General features: G+C 36.6%; 1 protein-coding gene across 5 annotated transcripts in view; it reads left to right on the top strand.

Annotated features, from left to right (window-relative positions):
* The window catches only part of LOC136032791 (transient receptor potential cation channel trpm-like), a 112178-nt gene that overhangs the window by 62926 nt on the left and 25960 nt on the right, over positions 1 to 23292 (top strand). The window lies entirely within an intron of this gene.

The raw sequence follows: 23292 nt of genomic DNA, 5'->3' as shown, positions 1-23292 counted from the left end.
CATCGTCCTAGCTTACCTGGAAGTGCCTAAAGTAGCAAAACCGGGACCGACAGACAGACAGACCGACAGAATTTGCGATTGCTATATGTCACTTGGTTAATACCAAGTGCCATAAAAACAAATGAACTTACATCGACTATGTGTCATCTGAAAAAAAAAGCGAAATTCCACATTGTGAAGATTCGAGCTTGAAACCTCTATGCTAGGGTTCTCAGATATGATCTATCTAATAAAGGGATTTTCAATAAGTTCACTTGCTTTTTTGGGGTTGTTCCCCCTTTTTTCCAAAATCAGGCAAATTCTCTCAGATTTCTGGTTTTGGGGTGGTAACAATAAATTGAAAACATAGTATATATTTAGAATCAGCATAAAAAGCCAGCACTGACAGTGAAGCAATTTTCATGAGAATTCCATTTTTAGTTTTGGTGAATATTGGCACGCGTCTCTTTTTAATTCCAGTTTTTATCATAAACTATTTGAAAAGATTCTCTTGGGATTTTTTTTTTTATTTACTTTTATTTATTCATTTTATTTACTTGAATAGGACGATAAAAAAGAAAGAGGGTCAATTTGACAGCTGGATATTAAGTTTAAATTTTGTTTTTCTTTCGCTATTTTATTTTTTGATTGTCTGAATATATAAGGGATTTAAGTTCGAGTGGGACAATTGTCCATTTATGAAAGAGGTACATTTTACATAGCCGGTATAAAATCAAAACGGGGTAGCTATGCAGGCAGGATGATTTTTGAGTATCGCTACTCTTTCTGTAAACTATTCTAAAGCGTAGGAAATTGTATAAAGACAAGTCTACATCTGTTATAATCTACGGAAGCAATAAATATGTTCTTGATAAAATGAAAAGTTCTTGAGTGACAAGATTTATTTTATATATTTTTTACAAGTAACCCTTTCTGTTTCTCTATTTTTTTTTATTATTCAAATTCCCTTAGGTACTAATTGACTCAAAAGGTGGTGTATTATAAAAAAAAAATTATGGGAGAGTTGAAAAATGACGGAAAAAGGGATTTCAGTTTTTAAATTTTCTGGAGGACCAGTTGTTTGTTTCTGAATTTTTATTTGGCATTCAAGAAATGGAAAAGTAGTTTAATTATCAAGAAATCTGTTTCCCAACTTCTTTTGTGAGTTGAAACAGAAGATATGATGTATTTTGGAGAGAAAATATGTGCTTCTAAATGTCTTAGGTAGCAAATACGATATGGGAAAGCAGATTGGACAAATCGATGAAACTTGGACAATTTTGATTCAAATTCGGAATTTGATTGATTCGATAGTTTCATTGTCAGGGGACGGACCCTTTGGCATCTTTTGAAATATTACAGTCTATGTTTTATTTAATGCTATTTTATCATGAAATTTATATTTAATAATTATTGGAAAACAGCCTGTCATTCCTTTACTTGACCTTGAAACCTGTCTTGATGAGGATATAGCGAGTCAGATTTTGGTTTTTCACAGAAATAAGTCTGAACATCGATATGTGAGCTCTGGTCTATGTTAAGTCTCCATTAAAAGTAGATTCACATCACCGTCTTGTAGGAATACAGCTGAAAAACAGTTTTCCAAGAATATCGAGGCCACCTTGGATTTTTGATAGAACCGGCTTGAATAATATTTTTGCTACAGTTTCTTCCGAAGATTCTAAAATAATGGAGCTATCTCACCTCCCACAAGATAGAAAACTTCATATATGTTACAGAATATGCATAGTCTGGTCAACGATCAGAAATTTAAACAAACTCTCTGCGATGAATTATATGTCGGTGGTATGTCTAGATTTCAAGTGGAAATGTGCCTATTTGTCGATTGGCCTATCGTTTTTCTCAAATTTTCTTTCTTTCTCTTGTTTGAAAAGTTTTAATTTTTATGGCACTTGGTATTAACCAAGTGACATATAGCAGTCGCCAATTCTGTCGGTCTGTCGGTCTGTCTGTCGGTCTGTCGGTCCCGGTTTTGCTACTTTAGGCACTTCCAGGTAAGCCAGGACAATGAAATTTGGCAAGCGTATCAGGGACCGGACCAGATTAAATTAGAAATAGTCGTTTTCCCGATTTGACCATCTGGTGGGGGGGGGGGAGTGGGGGCCCGGTTAATTCGCAAAAAATAGAAAAAATGAAGTATTTTTAACTTATCAGTGGGTGATTGGATCTAAATGAAATTAGATGTTTGGAATGATATTGTGTCTTAGAGCTCTTATTTTAAATCCCGACCGGATCTGATGACATTGGGGGGAGTTAGAGGGGGAAAACCTAAAGTCCCGGTTTTGCTACTTTAGGCACTTCCAGGTAAGCTAGGACGATGAAATTTGGCAAGCGTATCAGGGACCGGACCAGATTAAATTAGATATTGTCGTTTTCTCGATTTGACCATCTGGGGGGGGGAGTGGGGGCCGGTTAATTCGGAAAAAATAGAAAATGAAGTATTTTTAACTTATGAGTGGGTGATTGGATCTTAATGAAATTTGATGTTTGGAATGATATTGTGTCTCAAAGCTCTTATTTTAAATCCCGACTGGGTCTGATGACATTGGGGGGAGTTGGAGGGGGGAAACCTAAAATCTTGGAAAACACTTAGAGTGGAGGGATCGGGATGAAACTTGATGGGAAAAATAAGCGCAATTCCTAGATACATGATTGACATAATCGGAACTGATTTGTTCTCTTTGGGGTAGTTGGGGGGGGGGAGTAATTCTTAAAAATTAGAAAAATGAGGTATTTTCAACTTACGAACGGGTGATCGGATCTCAATGAAATTTGATGTTTAGAAGAATATCGTGTCTTAGTGCCCTTATTTTAAATCCCGACCGGATCTGGTGATGGGGGCGGAGAGTTGGGAGGGGGAAACCTAAAACTTGGAAAACACTTAGAGTGGGGGGATCGGGATGAAACATGGTGGGAAAAATAAACACAAGTCCTAGATTGATGATTGACATAAACGGAACGGATCCGCTCTCTTTTGGGTAGTTGGGGGGGGGGTATTTCTGAAAAATAAAAAAAAATGTGGTATTTTTAACTTACGAACGGGTGATCGGATCTCAATGAAATTTGATATTTAGAAGGATATCGTGGCTCAGAGCTCTTATTTTAAACCCGACCGGATCTGGTGACATTGGGGGGGGGTTGGGAGGGAGAAACCTAAAAATTGGAAAACACTTAGAGTGGAGGGATCGGGATGAAACTTGGTGGGAAAAAAAACACGAGTCCTAGATACATGATTGACATAACCAGAACGGATCCGCTCTCTTTGGGGTAGTTGGGGGGGGGGGGGTTAATTCTGAAAAATTAGAAAAAATGAGGTATTTTTAACTTACGAACGGGTGATTGGATCTCCATGAAATTTGATTTTTAGAAGGATATCGTGTCTCAAAGCTCTTGTTTTAAATCCTGACCGGATCTGGAGACATTGGGGGAAGTTTGGGGTGGGGAAACCTAAAATGATGGGAAACGCTTAGATTGGAGGGATTGGGATGAAACTTGGTTGGAAAAATAAGCAGAAGTCTTGCATACGTGATTTACATAATTGGAACGGATCTGCTCAATTGCGGGGGGGGGGGTAATTCTGAAAAATAAAAAAAATGATGTATTTTTAACTTACGAAGGAGTGATCGGAACTTCATGAAACTTCATATTTAGAAGGACCTCGTAACTCCGATATCTTATTTTGAATCTCAACCGGATCAAGCGTAATTGGGGGGGGGGGGTTGGGGGGACCGGAAATCTTAGAAAATACTTAAAGCGGTGAGATCAGGATGAAACTGGATGGGAAGAATAGAAACCTGTCTAAGATACGTGACTGACATAACTGGACTGGACGCTCTCTTTGGTGGAATTGGGGGGGGGGGAGTAATTTTAAAAATTGAGGTATTTGTAACTTACGAAAGGGTGACCAGATCTTAATAAAATTTGATATTTAGAAGGATCTTGTGCTTTAAAGTTCTAATTTCAAATTCCGACCAGATTCTGTGACATTCGGGGGAGTTGGAGGGGGGAACCGGAATTCTTGGAAAACATGAAAATTGGAGTATTTATATCTTACGAATAGATGATCGGATCGTAATGAAATTTGATTTTTAGAAGGAATTCATGTCTCAGAGCTCTTATTTCAAATCCCGACCAGTTCTTTTGACATTGGGGGGATTTGGAGGGGGAAATCTTGGAAAAACACTTGGAGTGTAGGAATCGGGGTGAAGCTTGGTGGATAGAATAAACAAATGTCCTTGATACGTGATTGACAGAATCGTACTGGATTCGCTCTCTTTGGGGGAGTTGGGGGGAGGGGTTCAGTGATTTGGCGAGTTCGGTGCTTCTGGACGTGCTAGGGCGATGAAAATTGGTAGGCGTGTCAGGGAGCTGCACAATTTGACTTGATAAAGTCGTTTTCCCAGATTCGACCATCTGGGGGGCAAAAGGGAGAGGAAAACTTAGAAAAAATTAAGTATTTATAACTTACGAGTGGGTGATCGGATCTTAATGAATTTTGATATTTAGAAGGACTTTGTGACTCAGAGCTCTTATTTTAAATCTTGACCGGCATTAAGCCTCTTATTTTCCTTTTTAAATCAATCTATTGATTCATAGAATTTTGTTAGAGCTCATACCATATGATCTCTTGGCTCTTAGCTCTTCTCGCCTCGTCACAAGTGCCATATGAGCTCTTAGCTCTTGTTTTTTATAACATTGCAGATTGATAAATTTCTAATAAAAATTTATTTCAGGTACATTGATGAAAATGGTGACTCTACACTTCTTGACAGTTTACGGGAGCAAATGACTACAACCATAGCTAAAACGTTTAGAGTCGATATGGAGAAAGCCAAGGTTCTATATTTCGAAATTTTGCAGTGTGTTAAAAAGAAAAACTTGGTAAGTCTGAATTGAATATCTATTTTAGTTTTACATCATCCGATATGTTGTAAATATTCCAATCGACTTTTGAGGCATTGCTGTCCATATGCGTCTTCTGCAACTGCTAGACACGAGCCTTCCGTTTTGTAATGCGGTAGGGACAAGCCTTTGACCAACTCTTACCTTACCTAAATTCTGCATAATGTTAAAAAAAATATTTACTTAGTCCGAGTTCAACATTTGATTAGTAACAACCGATCACTGGAAAAAATTAATTCCTGTAAATGGCAATGGAAATGCCTGGGGTATATTTACTACTGCTAAACCTTGATCATTCAGCAGCCAATCTGAGATTTTTTATTTTTTTTTTTTTATTTTTTTTTAGGTTTTATCATTGAAGCTTTGATTAACTCAATAACATTAGAATTGTATTGCCAAAACCATTGTTTCGTCACCAAACATCATAGCCGTGGATGTATTGTCAACACCGTTTTATAACATATTATTTGGCCATGGATTGTTTTGGGTACCCGACTGACTGACTGTATTTCAAACAGTACGAAATTGTACGAAAAGTGTGGTTGAATCTACACGAAAAATGTGGTTCAGTCCCACTTTCTAGGTCTATAATGAGGGAAAGGTTGAGATTGCTAGGGTACGTTCTGCGGATGAAGGATGACCGATTTCCAAAGATTGTCCTTTTTAGCCAAACTTCTAGAACTAGATGGAGACTTCGTGGGAGGATATAAAGATGAAGGCTTTGCATAGATTGCGATGGAGGACTATCGTGCGTAGCTGTCTTGGCCTCAAGTGGCTTGGTGGCGCGATGAGTTGTTAGTAGCAGTAGTAGTATTTTGCCACCTAACGCTGAATATTTTTTGAAGCCAGTATGATTAATTTCATTTTAAGATATGCTCTAGAGCATTGTTCACACTTCAGCATATTCACACAAACGACAAGATTTGTTTCGATATTTTCGTTGTATGTTTCACGGATTTGGTCAGCTTAGCCTACAGAAGACCTGTATATGCCGGATGCATATTTATTATGGAATCATAGTACATAATGTTTATTCAGTACCCACTGGATAGCCCCTGTCTTTTTTAGACCCCTCTCTGCCTCTTGGCCCCATCTTCTTTTGTAGGCTAAATAATTCGGAACGTTGTATTGTCTTCGTCCCTTTCAACAGAAACAAGCGAAATAGGAACAAAATTGTGGTTGATGTTAGAGGCAGCTAAACAGATCAGAACGATAAAATTTTAATATTTTCGTTCTTTTTAGCCTTTTTTATTTTCAATAATTCTATATGCTTATGTAAAACTTCCATCTTTGATTTTACGTCCGACGAAAGTTCCAACCAGTTATAATTTTTGTAAATTGATCCTTCCCGCTCAAGCTCTAGGTTTCAAATAAGGAATTGCTCATCGGATGGTCTGAATTCCAACATACCGTATGCAAATATTGATCGCCAAGAATTTCGATCTTCAGAGACGTTACCTGGAAATAAACGGATGAAAAACAACTAGTGCCCGCAGTGTTTAGCGTCTAACAACTTCGCTAAAAAGTAAAAAAATCAACAAAAACTTGGCAATTAAAATTTAATCTCCAGTGCTGTAGGATTAAAGTGGAATTTTCAAACAGTTCGTGGTAACGAACTGTAGTAAGGAGCGACCCGGCTCAATAGTAACCAAAACTCTAAAAAATGGAACTTCGGTACCAATAGCTACATCAAAAGAATCGCATTTTAATGCTGATTTTAAATATATAAGTTTCATTATGTTTAGTCTTACCCATCAAAAGTTACGAGCCTGAGAAAATTTGCGTTATTTTAGAAAATAGGGGGAAATCCTATCTACAAAAATGTGGAATTTTATATTTTTTGCCAGAAGGCAGATCACGGATGCGTGTTTATTTGTTTGTTTGTTTTTTTCCCCAGGGGTGATCGTATCGACCTAGTTGTCCTAGAATGCTGCGAGAGGGCTCATTCTAACGGAAATGAAAAGTTCTAGTTCCCTTTTTAAGTGACCAAAAAAATTGGAGGGCACCTAGGCCCCCTCCCACGCTAATTATTTTCCCAAAGTCAACGGATCAAAACTCTGAGATAGCCATTTTATTCAGCGTAGTCGAAAAACCTCAAAACTATGTCTTTGGGGACGACTTACTCCCCCACAGTCTCCGTGGGAGGGGTTACAAGTTCAAAACTTTGACCAGTGCTTACATATAGTAATGGTTATTGGGAAGTGTACAGACGTTTTCAGGAAGATTTTTTGGTTGGAGGCAGGGGTTGAAAAGAGGGGGATATGCTGGGGGAGCTTTTCTTCGAGGAATTTGTCATGGGGGAAGAAAATTTCCATGAAGGGAGCGCAGGATTTACTAGCATTACTTAAAAAAAACAATGAAAAAATAAATATGAAAAAGTTTTTTTTTTCAGCCGGAATTAAGCAGCAGCATTAAAACTTAAAACGAACAGAAAATTATTACCCATATGAGGGGCTCACCTCCTGCTAATACCTTGCTCTTTACGCTAAAGTATTTTTAGTAATTTCAACTGTTTATTCTGCGGCTTTTGTGATTCAGGGATCATTCTTAATGAATTGGGACAAAATTTAAGCTTTAGTGTAAAGAGCGATGTACTGACGAGGGGGCAAACCCCCTCATATATGTAATAAAAATATGAGAATACAAAAGTTCTTTACGTAAGCTAATTTATAAGTTACGTATATGTTTTACTTATAAAAAGATTCTTAAAAAATTAAAAGTTCTAGTCGCCTTTTTAATTAACCGAAAATCGGAGGGCAACTAGGCTTCCTCCCCCGCTTTTTTTTCTCAAAATCATTCGATCAAAATTATGAGAAAGCCATTTAGCCAAAAAAAATAAATATACAAATTTTGTTTTAATTATTCCTCTGCGGAGAGCCAAAATCAAAACATGCATTGATTCAAAAACGTTCAGAAATTAAAGAAAAAAAAAACAAGTCTTTTAAATGAAAGTAAGGAGCGACATTAAAACTTAAAACGAACAGAAATTACTTCGTATATGAAAGGGGCTTTTCCTTTTCAACGCCCCGCTCTTTACGCTAAAGTTTTTTACTGTTTTAAAATGTAGAGTTAACAGAAAGTGTCAAACTTTAGCGTAAAGAGCGGGGCGTTGAGAAGGAAAAGCCCCTTTCATATACGAAGTAATTTCTGTTCGTTTTAAGTTTTAATGTCGCTCCTTACTTTCATTTAAAAAACTTGTTTTATTTATTTAATTCCTGTTAAAGACAACTAATCAGAATTTTGTTTTCAAGGATTCGCTTTTGTCAAAATCTATTCTGCACAAGGTAGGCCTAGGTTTCTTTGGTAAAATCGTGGTAGGCTAGTTGGCTTTCAGCTAGTAGGCGTACTTGTCATATCTTACCAATTGCATAATCCTCCTTTACACTGTGAAATGCCAGAAAAGTTGAGCAATAAGTAGTTTAAGTAGACTGGAACAGGAACGCAATTGCCAAAGGCTAGCTGGTGACGTAATTTTTCTTTTTGCCTTTAGTGTTATTTTTTCTGTTGTAAGTTTCTAATTTGTTTGATTCAGTCTTTAAAAAGTGAGTTGCAGTAACTGCTGAAGTTCTCTAAAAATAGCAGAGTTCTTGTCAGAATAATAATGGACTATACTCAGTTCATTTAGTTCTGTTTATTATTTCAGTTTTTACCTGGAAATAGGTTTTCAGTTTTCTCCAAAACTGAAATTTTTCCAAAATTTGTTTTTAAGTAGGTTTACATATCTTGCAAACTACAACCGAATGTAGTGTAATTCCCTTTTATGTCTGACTTATACGAAACACTTTTGTAACCGCCTCCTTTTTTAGCAGGAGTTACCTGCTCAGGATGCTATTGAAATTAAAATGCCAATAAAATAAGATTTTAGTCCTTTTAGTATTTTTCAATAGTTCTGGGTTGTAGCGGTAGCTAGCAACCCAGTAAGTTGGAAATGAAATGCCACAAAATAATGTTTTAGTCCTTTCAGCATTTCTCAATAAATGGCCAAGATCAGAGCTTTTAACGGGGTTGAAGTCATGTTTGTTATGTTTTAGTTTATATTTTGGTATTTTTCTCTAGAAGTTTGTTTTCAGTTATGCTATATTATGTTTATGTTATATTTATGTTAAGTTATTAGTTGTGTTATGGTTTATGTCGAAGTTATGTCAGTTATATTTAGTTAACTTAGAAGTTGTGGTTTAGTATTTCTCAATAGATGGATAAAGTAGAAGCTTTAAATAGGGTTGAATTTATGTACCCCTATGTTTCATCTAGGCACTTACCCCGTAATGTATTTCGGGGAAGGGGGACTAAGACCCGTTTTCTTAAAGTTTGAATGTTTTGATGTGACAAATGGAATAACTGGTCAATTCAAACATTTTGGGTGGTGGTCGCTCAAATGGCTTGAGATTTTTTTTTCCTGATGGTGGAAGGTCTTACGCTTTCTAAAATCAATTTTCAGGAGGAACAAGTATGTGAAATTCTGTGTTATTTAACGTGTTAAATAACCATACGTTCGCAAAAATAGTGTTTTGTGGTTTTAATATTTCCCAGTAGGTGGCCAAAGAACCCTAGTGTAGATGAAATTGGTTTCCCAGTGTTTTGGTCAGGTACTCGATCAATGAAGTATTTTAAGGGAGGGGGCCTAAAACCGATTTTTTAATGCTGCTGTGTCTGAGGCGTGGTAAAACTATTAACCTATTGGGCTGAAATTCGCCTGGAAAACGGGTCGCAAATGTCGAAAGTTGGCTCTGTTTTTCGTCCTATCACTATATACGATATACCCCGTGCGTCCTTTCACTCTTTCAATATGGGTATGAAGAAATAAAAACCTGATTTAAACAATTTTTAATTTCTATTTTAATGATCCCCATTTTGTTTTAAGTCTTATTTTATTTTTGAATGTGCTTTGCTGAAGTCGATCCTCAGATATAGAGCCAAAATATTCACTGGGGATAAAAAAAAATCACTGTCTTAGATTTATTCCTCCTTGTTTTACCTGTTTTTGTTTGTGGCTTAAGGAAGTATGCAATTCCATTTGCTCCGTTTTGAGTAGACTAACTACCAGAATATTTTAGATTTTTCTGGATATTCTGAACAAGCAATTCTTCACTCCGCCTGGCTTCTATACTTGCTGCTCTTCTAACCTTGTTCTAGATTTGTTTGAATATCTTCTCTTTCTCAGGGATGGGAGGAAGCCTCCCATGCTTCTTGATATAGTTTCTTGTGGTAGAGCTACCTTTTGTAAGGTCTTCTTGAGAGGGTTGTGCTTGTCTTCTGCTGTATGCATAATGGATATCAGTTTGAAGTACATGTCTTCTGCCGAAGCCAGTTGACACACTTCTTACTTCCAGTTAATAGTGGTTAGATCTTTTTGGATGGCTTCATGATCTCCTTTGATTCAGCCTCTTTTTGGTCTGTATTTAGTTGTTGTTGTGTTCTCTTGCTTCAGAAGCAATCGCCATGTGATCAGATTTCCCAATCAGTTGTTGACCATCAGTATTTCTGATAAGTTTGGGGTACTGGTTTCAGGATGTCGAGTTTGCTCCGTGACTAGTTGCTTCAAGAAATTGTCGTTAAAATAAAAAGATAGAATTAAGGGTGGTTGAAGAATGAATTGTTTTCTAAATATGATTTAATGATTAATTTAATAGGATTCATAGTTGATAGGTTAAATTGTATTTAAATTTAGTGTTTTTTTTTACTAAGGCGTGTTAAGGGAGGAGTGGAGTTAAATGGTGAGTGTTAAGTTAGTGGTAGCAGGGTATATGACGTTGATGTTGTGTTTTGTTTTTTAAACCCCTTCTGAGGTTAATGTTTATTATTGTTATTTTTTTGGATTTGTCTGGTTATTCCTCCTCCATTACATACTAATTTTTAAGTTGCTTAAAATTTTAAACCTAAATCTTTTTCTTTTAAGATAACCATATTCCAAGGTGATGAGCCTGTAGAGACATCTGGTGAAAACGCAGAAGAACTCGATTTAGCAATTTTAACGGCTCTTTTCCGATCACGTCATTTATCAGTGCCAGAACAACTGAGCCTAGCATTAGCATGGAATAGAACAGACTTGGCAAGACGAGAAATATTTATCTATGGACAAAATTGGCCTGAGGGAGCCCTAGACGAGGCAATGATGGAGGCGTTAGCAAACAATCGTGTTGATTTCGTCAAGCTCTTACTTGAAAAAGGAGTCAGCATGTCACGCTTTATAACTATTCCAAGGCTTGAGCAGCTATATAATGCCGTAAGATTCTCTCCCCATTATTTAAAAATAGATGATAAAAAAAGCGACAAAGGTGTTAGTATGTTGCTGTCAACGTCTTGGTTCAAAAGAGAGGTCGGTATATCGTGATTTAAATTGGATCTGTATGTCGATACTCCCGGGCTTCGACAACTTTATAACGGTTTAAGACTTGTATTAATTTATTTAATGGTTTTCCTTTACTTATTTTTTCCTGTTTTACTATTGTTATTATTTTTACTATTGTTAAGTCTTTTATCATTTAAACTTGTCCCTTTTTTTTATCCTTTTTACCCTTCACGAAAACCTTGAAAATTGAGCTGTTACATAACAACCAGGTTGATTATGCTAATTTCGATTTGTAGTTTTTGTAAGGCCTGAGCAACTGTTAAACGCTATAAGATTCCTTCCTCTAATTATGCTTATAATAAGGTGTCTATAGACACCTTATTATACCATATGCGTAATATAACATATGCGTAAAAATATATGCAACTAAGTTCAGCAACTCTTTGAACTGCGTTGATTCTGTCAGGTTTGATTTATAATTAGATAATAATATTATAAATATAATATATATAATAATATATGCTTAAAAATATATGCAACTAATCTCATCAACCCTTTCAACTGCGTTGATTCTTTCAGGTTTGATTTATAATTACTCCAAGGCTTTAGCAACTGTTAAATGCTTTAGATCTCCCTTCTGTAATTATTAGCTATTGTAATTTGTGTTGGTTCTGTTGTTTCTCTAGTAAACGTGTCTGTCTGGGACTAAGCTTCCACAAACCGTACCAATACTAATATATGCAACTAAGTTCGTTGTAGTCTTTTTTTTTTTGAAGTACCAAGGACAGTGGTAATGAAATTTGATTCTTTAAAGTGGAAACTTACGCAAGCATATATATTTAAAAAATTGGAAAAATCGAAAATTATGTTTTTAATAAAATAGACCTCCATTCACAAGCATGTAGTTTTTGGTAATAGTGATCTTAGGAAAAGAGCTTGGCGTTTAAGGTGATAGGGATCAACCGCGGGAGATTTTGTCAAGTTTTATTTATAATTATTTCAAGGCTTGAGTGACCGTTGAACTCTGTAAGATTCTGCCCCGCTCTCTAATTATTAATTTCAGTAATCTGTCTTGGTCCTGGTCCGTGTAGTAAGCGTATTCATCTTGGACTAAGGTTCGATACATCATGCCAATGCCGTTATCAAAATCTAAGTTCATCATAGCCTTTTCTTAGAAAACAATAAAAAGCCATTTGAACTTCAGTTAATGTGGGTGATGTCTCATTCCTTTGAATTGTAGATTTTGATTCTAACTTTACTCGAAGTGGCACCCACAAGAACGTTAGCTGTTCTATTCAAATTAGATTTGGCTTGTAAGTTAGACTTAGGCATATATGCTAAATCTTATCTTCGAGAGGACTTTTATTTTGGAGTGGGGCACAGCTTCAAAAATTACGGACAATATAGGATATTGGAAGACAATTAGGAGAAATCCTGACATTCCTTTGGCCTCTTGCCTGAACATTTCCTTCATGTTTGCAGGTCTCATATAAGCTACAAATACCAAAGCCTGGTGAAAGTTTGGGTATACCAATAAACTAGCTATGGAAGGAAGTGTTGGCGAGGAACGTCTATTCTTCCACCTTTATTTTTTATTTCTAACGCCACCATTGCCACCACTAGCGGTGCTGATAGAGTATAGTTCCGCAATCGAGGGGCTACAAGGCTTCTACAATTTCTTTCCCGCACTGATATTACAACCACTGTGGGCTAGAAAAGTGTTCTTCCCACTGTATGAAAGTGCCACACCAATTGGCCCAAACGTCACGTTAAGGGTCACAGGCGTCAAGCTCCAAAAATCTCCTTCCTTTCCCTCAAGCAAGATATCTCGCTTAGCATAGGACTCCTTTCCTATAGCCAACCAATATATTCTCGGTCTGTAGACTTCAGACCCTAGTCTCTACCTAGGCTAATCAAAGGAAGTCTAAAGTAAGAAAGGAAATAAAGCTTACTAATCACATCAAACTCATAACAAGAACTATACACACAGAAGTGTAAGAACGGACTAACTCCAAGATCATTATCTTCGCAACACGAATCTTGTGTTTGGGTGGACCCAAGGCCGTATACAGAGGGGGGGGGGGTAGAGGTTTGAACCCTAATCCCCGAAAGTTTTGTCCGACTCGTAAAAACGTAACAAAGATGAATACAAATAAACAAATTTTTAATGTTTTTTAAAGTTTTTTTTATAACCCCCCAAAAAATCCTGTTGTAACCCCCCCTCCCCTTGAAAAAAAATCCTTGATACGGACCTGAGTTGCCCCAGAATACCAAAGACCAATCCAATAAGTTAGAGTTCAAATCAACTAGCTTTTTTCGCATAACATTATATTTCAATGGCCTAGATCAGGCCGGACCAACATTTTACTTCTTGTGAAGTTACTACCTTGGCAACGAGAATTCAGCTTTTACTTTAAAGTTGTACTATAAGCAAATCCAATTAAAAAGAAAACGGGTGATGTGTCTGAAAAGAAAAATGGGCATAGCCCCAGCAGGGAGAAATCAATAATTACGAAAATTTTTTGTTTTTCTTTTATAAAAAAGCTATGCTATACTACAACTTGGGAAGTTTCCTTATTCTTATATTTTTATTCAAGGAAGATTGACGTAGAAAAGCCTGTAAAACAAGGCTGTCAGAAATTGTTAATTTTCCAATGATTTTGGCTGCACTAGGAAAACTCTTCGGAGCAAAGAGCTTGAATATTAAACTCAAGTTTTTTATTTTTGTCTCCAAAAGTCAATTTAAACTCATAAGCGAAACTTTTCTAAAAGACCTTACCTTATACTTTAGTTCTTCTAGTGTTAAGATGGTGTCAGTGAGTAGTCTTCAATCTCTTATCCAGTAGGCTGCTGCATATGCATCCTCCCGCTTCAGGGTGAGGCTCGTCTGAAGGACTCTTCTGTCACGTCCGTGCCTCCTACGGAGCGTGTTCTATAGTGTTCCTCGGTGAGAGGTGCCTTTTGGTTGTCAGTGGAGAAGTATTTTTGAAAATGTGTTGTCTGGCATGCTGATGATGTCTCCAAGGTATTGCCACCTTTTTTGTCTCACAGCGGAGGCGATCTCCGTTTGGCCTGTGCGGGTGTTAACACAATTCCAAATTTGAGTTAGGGAAATCAGAAAAATTAGTCCAGCAAAACCTATAAAGATTTTTCTCTAACTTCACTGATAGACTTTTGAAAGGGAGCTTTTGATAGACTTTTGAAAGGGAGCTTTTAAAGTACCAAGGACATTAAAATAAAATTTGAAAGAACTCAATTTTTAAAGAAGAAGACCTTTCATATCCAGTTATGTAGTTTTACATTTAGTGGAGCCAAGTTAGAAAATAAAGAGTGTGTATGCGTAATCAGCGAAAAATGAGCGAAAAAATATATCATCATGTAGCTCTAGAAATTATAACTTTCCTAGTTGTTGTAGCAAAAGAAAAACACAGCCATACATCTAAGCTCTGCTTTAGTATAGATATTATCAAATTTTAAGATTAAATCTTCAAATTATTAGTTAATTGACTTATTTACAAAGGAAGCTTTTTGGAAGGACCGATTGGGCTATCCAATCCCTGGTACCTCGGTACAATCCCTGGTATCCTAATCCGATACCTCGGATTAGTATCCCTCAGAGTTTCAACTTAATACCCTCAGCTGTTCTTAAAATATTGCTGATGCTGTAGAATCCTTATTGTCTTTTCAATTCCAAAATATAATTTTTGTTATTTAATTATTGTATATTTTCTCTAGTCTATGTTTGTTCAATAGCCCGGGTAAACATAACGGTTGTACCGTTCTATTGATCGTCGTGTTGCTTGAAGATCGGATGTAGATAAATTGTTTGTTGCAACCGTTTGGTTGGGCTTGTTTGTAAATAAAACAGTTTCCGCCTGTTGCTTTTTACGATTCTGTGTGGCAACAAGGGACAGAGCTCACGGAATGAAAAAATAGTAATAGACGTTTAACAATCAAAGGAAAAATCATAGAAAGTCCCGATTTTCAGGTATAAATAGACCGAAGATGGAGCTAGGACGCAATAATTATTTTCGTTTTTATGTCCCTGGTACGTTAAAAATATATTAAATATTGAATTTCAAGATTTGCAGCTGAAGCCTCCAATTGGAAAAACAACCGTCAAAAACAAATATGTCAATCAATAGCAATCATTTTCTCATTGTTTCATCGGTATGTTTCATAATAAGGTGGCTAATTAAGCAGTATCGCTACATGCAAATTAAATTATCCAGTCTCTTAGAGTTCAAACACTTCTTTTATCTGAATTAAAAAAAGTAAATGTCCTTTACAAAAAGCGGAATTTCACATTTGAATCGTTTTAAGACCTGGAAATATATTCGATTCCTGATTCTATTTAAGTCTTTTGAAAACCTATGATTATCACTATTCTTTGTTCTAGTTCTGGCTCATCGACCCTTCAATACTGCCTATCCTCGCAAAAGTAATATTTAAAAAAAAATAGTCACACTAATATTGCCAAAAATAACATATGCCGCAAGGGAGCGCTTTTTATCAGCATTCTGAGGTGCGAGTTTATGCATGGGTTGGGCTTGGTGGTCTAAGATCCATTAGCGTCATAATGGCAACGATCAGATAAAAAGGTTCATTTTCTATATATTTTGTTTTAATTTTGTTATAAAGTAGAAGTAACTTTTCACCGATAGGTGGTAAAAGTTTAATTGTTTTTTATATTCTAAGTTAAGGATGGCTTAGTTTCTTTAGACATTTGTTTCGCTTTCATTTGACTATAATATTTTACTTTTTATGACACTTGGTATTAACCAAGTGACATATAGCGATCGCAAATTCTATCGGTCTGTCGGTCTGTCTGTCCTGGATTTGCTAGTTTAGGCACTTCCAGATAAGCTAGGACGATGAAATTTGGCGGGCATATCAGGGACCGGACCAGATTAAATTAGAAATAGTCGTTTCCCCGATTCGACCATATGGGGTTGACGGTTAATTCGGAAAAATTAGAAAAAATGAAGTATTTTTAATTTAGGAACGATTGATCGGATCTTAATGAAATTTAATTTTTAGATTGATATTGTGTCTCAGAGCTCTTGTTTTAAATCCCGACCGGATCCAGTGACATTGGGGGGGGGGAGTTGGGGGTAAAAAGCTAAAATCTTGGAAAACGCTTAGAGTGGGGGGATCGGGATGAAACTTGGTGAGAAAAATAAACATAAGTCCTAGATACGCTCTCTTTGCGGGAACCTAAAATCCTGGAAAACGCTTAGAGTGGAGGTATCGGGATGAAACTTGGTGAGAAAAATAAACACAAGTCCTAGATACGTGATTGACATAATCAGAACGAATCTGCTCGCTTTGGGGGAGTTGGGGGGAGGGCTAATTCTGAAAAATTAGAAAAAATAAGGTGTTTTTAACTTACGAAGGAGTGATCGTATCTTAATGATATTCCATATTTAGAAGGACCTCGTAACTCAGATCTCTTATTCTAAATCCCGATCGGATCTAGTATCATTGGGGGAAGTTGGGGGGAACTGGAAATCTTGGAAAACGCTTAAAGCGGAATGATCAGGATGAAACTTGGTGGGAAGAATAAGCACAAATCCAAGATATGTGACTGATATAACCGGACTGGATCCGCTCTCTTTGGGGGAGTTGGGGGAAGGGTAATAATTCAGAAAAGTTACAAAAAATGAGGTATTTTCAACTTAAGAACGGGTGAAATTTGATATTTAGAAGGATCTTGTGCTTTTGAGCTTTCATTTTAAATCCCAACCAGATCCAGTGACATTGGGGGACTTGAAGGGGGAAACCAGAAATCTTGGAAAGCGTGAAAATTGAGGTATCTTTATCTTACGAATGGGTGATCGGATCTTAATGAAACTTAATATATAGAAAGATCTTACGTCTCAGATGCTCTATTTTCAATATGAATCGGATCTGGGGACATGGGGGTTGGAGGGGAAACAGAAATCTCGGAAACCGGGAATCTTGGAAAATGTTTAGAATGGAGAGATTGGGATGAAACTTGATGAGAAGAATAAGCATAAGTTCTAGATACGTGATTGACATAATTGAAACGAATCCGCTCTCTTTGGGGGAGTTGGGGGGATTTCCAGTTCTTTGGCGAGTTCGCTGCTTCTGGACCTCCTAGGACGATGAATATTCGTTGGCGTGTCAGGGACTGCACAAATTGACTTGATAACAGTCGTTTCCCCGATTCGACCATTTGGGGGGCTGGAGGGAGAGGAAAAATTTAAAAAAATTAGAGGTATTTTAACTTACGAATGGGTGATCGGATCTTAATGAAATTTGATATTTAGAAGGACCTCATGTCTCAGAGCTCTTATTTTGAATCCTGACCTTATTCGGTGATATTGGGGGATTAGGAGGGGGAACGGGAAATCCTGGAAAACGCTTAGAGTGGAGAGATCGGTATGAAACTTACTGGGAAGAATAAGCACAAGTCCTAGATTTCTAGTCCTAGATAGCACATAATTGGACTGAATTCGCTCTCTTTGGGGGAGTTGGTGGGGGGGGGATGTTAATTCGGAAAAATGAGAAAAATTGAGGTATTTTAATTTAAGAACGGGTGACCTGATCTTAATGAAATTTGATATTAGAAGGAACTCATGTCTCAGAGGTCTTATTTTAAATGTCGACCAGATCTGATGACATTGGGGGAGTCAGAGGGGGAAACCGGAAATCTAGGAAATGCTTAGAGTGGAGAGATAGGGATGAAACTTGGTGGGTAGGATAAGCAAATGGCGTAAATACGTGATTGACGTAACTGGACTGGATCCACTCTCTTTGGGGGAGTTAGGGGGTCCAGTGCTTTGGTGAGTTCGGTGCTTCTGGACGTATTAGGACGACGTCAATTGGTAGGTGTGTCAGGGACCTGCACAGATTGACTTGATCAAGTTTTTTTCCCTGATTCGACCATCTGGGGGGCAGAAGGGAGAGGAAAAATTAGAAAAAATGAGGTATTTTTAACTTACGAGTGGGCGATTGGATCTTAATGAACTTTGAAATTTAGAAGGACCTCGTGTTTCAGAGCTCTTATTTTAAATCCCGACTGGCATTAAGCCTCTGATTTTCCTTTTAAATCAATCTGTTGATTCTTATAATTTTGCTAGAGCTCATGCCATATGAGCTCTTGGCTCTTTCGATTTCGTCACAAGTGCCATATGAGCTCTTATCTCTTGTTACTAATATTATTGCGAGAGCAATACTTTGGTTTTGTCGTGTTTTTTTTTCCTAGCATCCCGATTTCAGCTTATATCTAGAAAGTGGTAAGGGTTGAACCTCTACAGTTTTTACGGAAAGCGTGGACCTTAGGCTGGATTGATGAATATGACTTTGCATTTTGGAAAGCTTTGTTGAACTCTTGCCTGGGGCTAAAAAGGATGGTTTTTGCTTGTCTTTGAGCCAGAGCCTATGGTGTGTGAAGTGACTTGGAGTTTTATAGCATATGTCAGGAAGAAGATCTGAAATTATGCAGTCAAGCTTTCGTTTCATCAAACCATGTTTCTGCTTTCGAATGGAAAGTTTTGTTCTAGCAGGCAGGCACCAGTTTCAAATTGCAGATGGACTAAAATCGGGCCCCACAGCTAGTTTATCTTCTTTGAGTAATAACTAGAAAAATTTACAGAAACAAAAAAGTGGCATTTTCCCACGGGACCAAGAGTGCTGCCATCTATTGTTTCTACCCATTTCTGTTCGTGATTTCAGCTGAGTTTATCATTCGGTTTTTCGCACTTGGGATTGCGGCAGAGAAATGGTATCAGATGTGCCTCTTAAACTTTAAAAGTTCTCTCATTCCTAAAGAAATTAGAGTTTATCCTTTGCTCCTTTCTAAGTGATAAAGTTAGAAACTTGGCCTACGGCAAAAACGTCAACTTTTGAACTTAGATAGATAGATTTTTTCTTCGATGACAGTCGATAGCTCCTGATAAGCAGATCAAAGTATATGTCACCCAATTTTTGGTAGAAAAATTCCTTTATGAGATATACCAGTTTGAAAGTATAAAGGGGTTGACAACTTCAGTAGCAAGTTACACACTAAGACCAAAAATAGGCTGATACCAATTGTGGGACATATAGGGGAGTTTTAAGCAACAGTCGGCTTTTAGCTCATAATCATCTTCGGTAATGAAGGGTTCACAACTTTTGCCTGTTGGTGTACCTATTATTTGTTTCCTGTATATTTGATGGTAAGACCAATTTAGTTCCAGTGGTAAGACATGTAAGGGATTTGTTATTAATAATCGGCTGTTAGGCTATAATCATCTTCAGAGATGAGGGGTTTGCAACTTTTGCTAGTTGCAATGAGGGGTTTGTGAGTTGGTTTACCTAGTATTTATTTTAAGATCCTTACAGATTAACAACTTCAGCGTTTAATCGAAGCGAGGAAAAAAAACAACAAAGTGTTGCTCTCGCAACACTTTACTCGGCGAAGCCGAACAAAGGTCGCCGCAACACCTCACGTTGCCTATGCAACGTAGATCTAGTTTGTTATGTTTTCAGTCCATCATATGTGCTCCGTAAGTGTGCTCAAAGACAAATGCCATAACATATGCGCACTATTGTGCTATGCATCCAACATAATCATATACTCTTTTTGTGTACTTACAAATACTATACCTTATGTACACTATAACTTAAAGTACAGAAATGAATCATGTGTTCAATGATATCATATATTATGTTGGTAAAAACAGTCACAAATGCTACTAGCACTATAACATAATGCTTGCTATTATGTTGCTCACTGAACGCTATCATTTTATTTGTTTTTCTCCACTATTATAAATAACATATCATAGTGTACCTTTTATGTACATAATATGCACAATTATGTAATAATGACATAATTTGCACTATTAGTTTATGGAATCAACGCAATTGTATGAGAATATCTCTAATCATCCTGGGAAACCATTGACTTCTCCCTTGTAAATTTTGGGTGGTTTGCGCTGAAATGAATTCTCGACAACCTGTTTGATTTTCTTTTATGGGTTGACGGTTTCTTCACTTTGCGAGGATTTTGAGGAAAAGAAAGTTGGTAGTCTTACGGAGAAAGGATCAGGGAGTAGGGTGTGAGTTTCTCTTTTCTTTGTCTTTTTTTTTAATCTTCGATGGTTAGGATAAAAAAAAAAAGAAGAAAAGAGTAAAAATAATAAAAACCTCTGGAGACTGCGATAGAACAACGAGAAAATTACAAAAAACAAATTGTCGTTGAAACGCTTGACCCAATATAAAAAGCTGCATTAAAAGAAAATTTTAAGCAAAGAAATTGAATATTAAGCTCAAATTGTTTATTTTAAACTCAAAAACTCTAATTTAAATTTATGAGCTCAACTTTTGTAAAAGACCCTACCTTATATCTTAGTTCTTCTAGTTTTAAGAGGCATACATGGCGTTTGTGAGTAGCCTTTAATCTTTCCTCAAGTAGGCTGATGCATAGACATCCTCCCACTCTGGGATGAGGCTCATCTGAAGTGCTCTTCTGTCACATTCGTGCGTCCTACAGAGCGTGTTCTATGATCTCTCGCGGTGACGGGTGCCTTTCAGTTGCCAGTGGAGGGGGATTTTGGAAAATCCAATGTCTGTCATGCGGACGATATTTCACGGTATTGCCACCTTTGTTGTCTCTCAACGGAGGTGTGTGGTTCGCCGGTGCGGGTGCAAATCCAGTCGTTTTGACATGATTTCTCCAGCTGATCTCTAGGATCTATGTAAGACAACTATTCTCAAAGGCAGTAATGCGTTTATCTTTTTTCGCATTTAGCTTTGGACATTCCACAGAGTAACTGAGAACAGACAAAATATTGCTCTGGAACAGCATGAACTTCAGATTCTGAGAGTAGACTGCGAATTTCCATACTGATTTTTTTGAACGAGCGAAATTAATAGATTGATGCGTAAAAAACGAGGATAATAAATAAAAATTGATTCTGTTTTTTTCAAATTTTTCAAATTGTTTTTCAAATGAAAAGTTGTACTTAAAGTATAATAAAAGTTTGTCTTAGCAGTACAATCAACCAAAAAAGGGTAAATCTTAAGTTTTTAATGACTCAACTGTATTTATTTAGTAATACTATTTATTCAGTATGACTGTTGTAGAAAACTGGACCAGCCAATACCTTGGGTTATTTGGTGGCTGACATTCGACCACATATGCCGAGAAACTATCACTTCACACTGCTCGACATTGGATTGGTCATAAACCAGCTAATGGGTGGTACATATAAGAGTTCATACTCAAGTCGTAAGTTTCGAGAAGTCTATCATCAAGTGATGAAACAGCAATATGCCCATCATTTAGTTAAATCCAGTGTTAAGACTCCCAACACCTCTTTGAAGGCCGTTGAAACACTCACGGAAAATTTGGAGAGTGAGGATGTCATTTTCACTTTCCCTTTTAATGAACTCCTGGTAAGTTTTTTTCTTTTAATTTTCAATAGATTTGAAAACAAGAATTTTAGAGGCAAATAGCAATTAGTCGAGAATCTACCGACGGACTTATTGCTTATGTATATATATATATATATATATATATATATATATATATATATATATATATATATATATATATATATATAGAGAGAGAGAGAGAGAATGAAAGAGAGAGTTTCTTTTCTCTTTCAGTTTAATTATCACTCTTTATTTGTTTTTAATTTTTTGGTGGGTAAATGTTTGAATTATTTTCATCTAACTTCTTCAGAATATATTTTGGATACATACTCCAAATATGTTCCCCCTGAGAAAGGAAGGTCAAGGGTTTAAAATATACCATTCAAATCTATATGAAGGACTTCATAAGAACATTTTGAAAGTAAGCCTAAAAATGAGCGTTATGAGGCGTTAGGGCTCTTTCAAAGAAAAAAGGTTTGTTGACTTTCATCCTGAAAGATGATTTACAATCCTGCAGAAGCAGAAGATACAGGGCAAACATGAAATCTAGCAATTGTCGAGTCACCAATAACACTTTTGAAATATAAGACATTTATAGTCTTTCCACCTAACATAATCCTCCCCTACCTCTCAAAGGAAATAAGTCTCAATCGCCCAAAACACTTGTGTGTATTTTTGTAGACTCTCTGCTGTATCCCCTCGCCCATTCTGAAAAAAATCGTTCATTTACAAGTCGTTATGATTGCTAACAAAGGTGATTTCAACAAATTCGTGAACATTTTGCAAAAGTTACAATAAAAATTTCTATAGCAAAAAAAGAGCTAAAACTGCCATTGTAACAATTACTGCATCCCCAATAGAATTGCTATAAGATGCAGTAATTGTAACTTTTGTTACAATTGAAACATGTTTCAATTTTGTTATAGTTGAAACATGAAAACCCAGAAAATCACTCCGGGTTTTCATGTTTTCTTTGATACAACTTAAGAGAAAGGTTCCACTAGGGTTGTGTCTCAATAAACTTCGAATACGTTTCATTGCCGACTGATGACGGAAATTCAGAGTGCCGGAAATTCAGGTGACGGAAATTCAGAGTGCCGGAAATTCAGGTGACGGAAATTCAGGTGACGGAAATTCAGAGTGCCGGAAATTTCGTTCATATTTCCAGACTTCAGATTTTATTTTGTGTCCTGAAAGGGCCTTATTTCGATTACTTAGATGACAAAGAAATCTTTTAACAGCGCCCTCTTCCAGTGGTTATTTTCCACAACATTTAAGTAGGCATTCAGCTTTGAACTATGATACTATATAGTTCTTTTGAAGGATGATAGAGATTTTAGTATAATAATTTTATTAGCGTTTTGTTTCTGGATAATTTGGCCTTGGCTTCTCAAATAAGCCAAGAGATACTTATGGAAACACTGCAGGTTTTTCTGGGTTTGAGCGTTCCTCTGTCGACCAGAAGCTATCGTCAACATAAAAGTACTTTATATAAAAATGCTAAAACCATTTTAGAACTATTTTTATACCCATAACTTTGTCAAATTTCTAAAGGTGATTCAATCTGCTAACGTTTATATCTAGGACACTCAAAGCATTTGTGTGATTTAAGTTTAGGACAGTTTTGCCTTACGTTTGACAAATATGTTCTCTCATAGCCTTTGTTGTTGTTTTTTGGGTGGAGGATATCCATAGTAATAATTCAAAAACATGAC

This window comes from Artemia franciscana, chromosome 11 (genome assembly GCF_032884065.1).
Source record: "Artemia franciscana chromosome 11, ASM3288406v1, whole genome shotgun sequence".
Taxonomy (NCBI): Eukaryota; Metazoa; Arthropoda; class Branchiopoda; order Anostraca; family Artemiidae; genus Artemia; species Artemia franciscana.
This window is presented reverse-complemented; position numbering and strand designations above follow the sequence as displayed.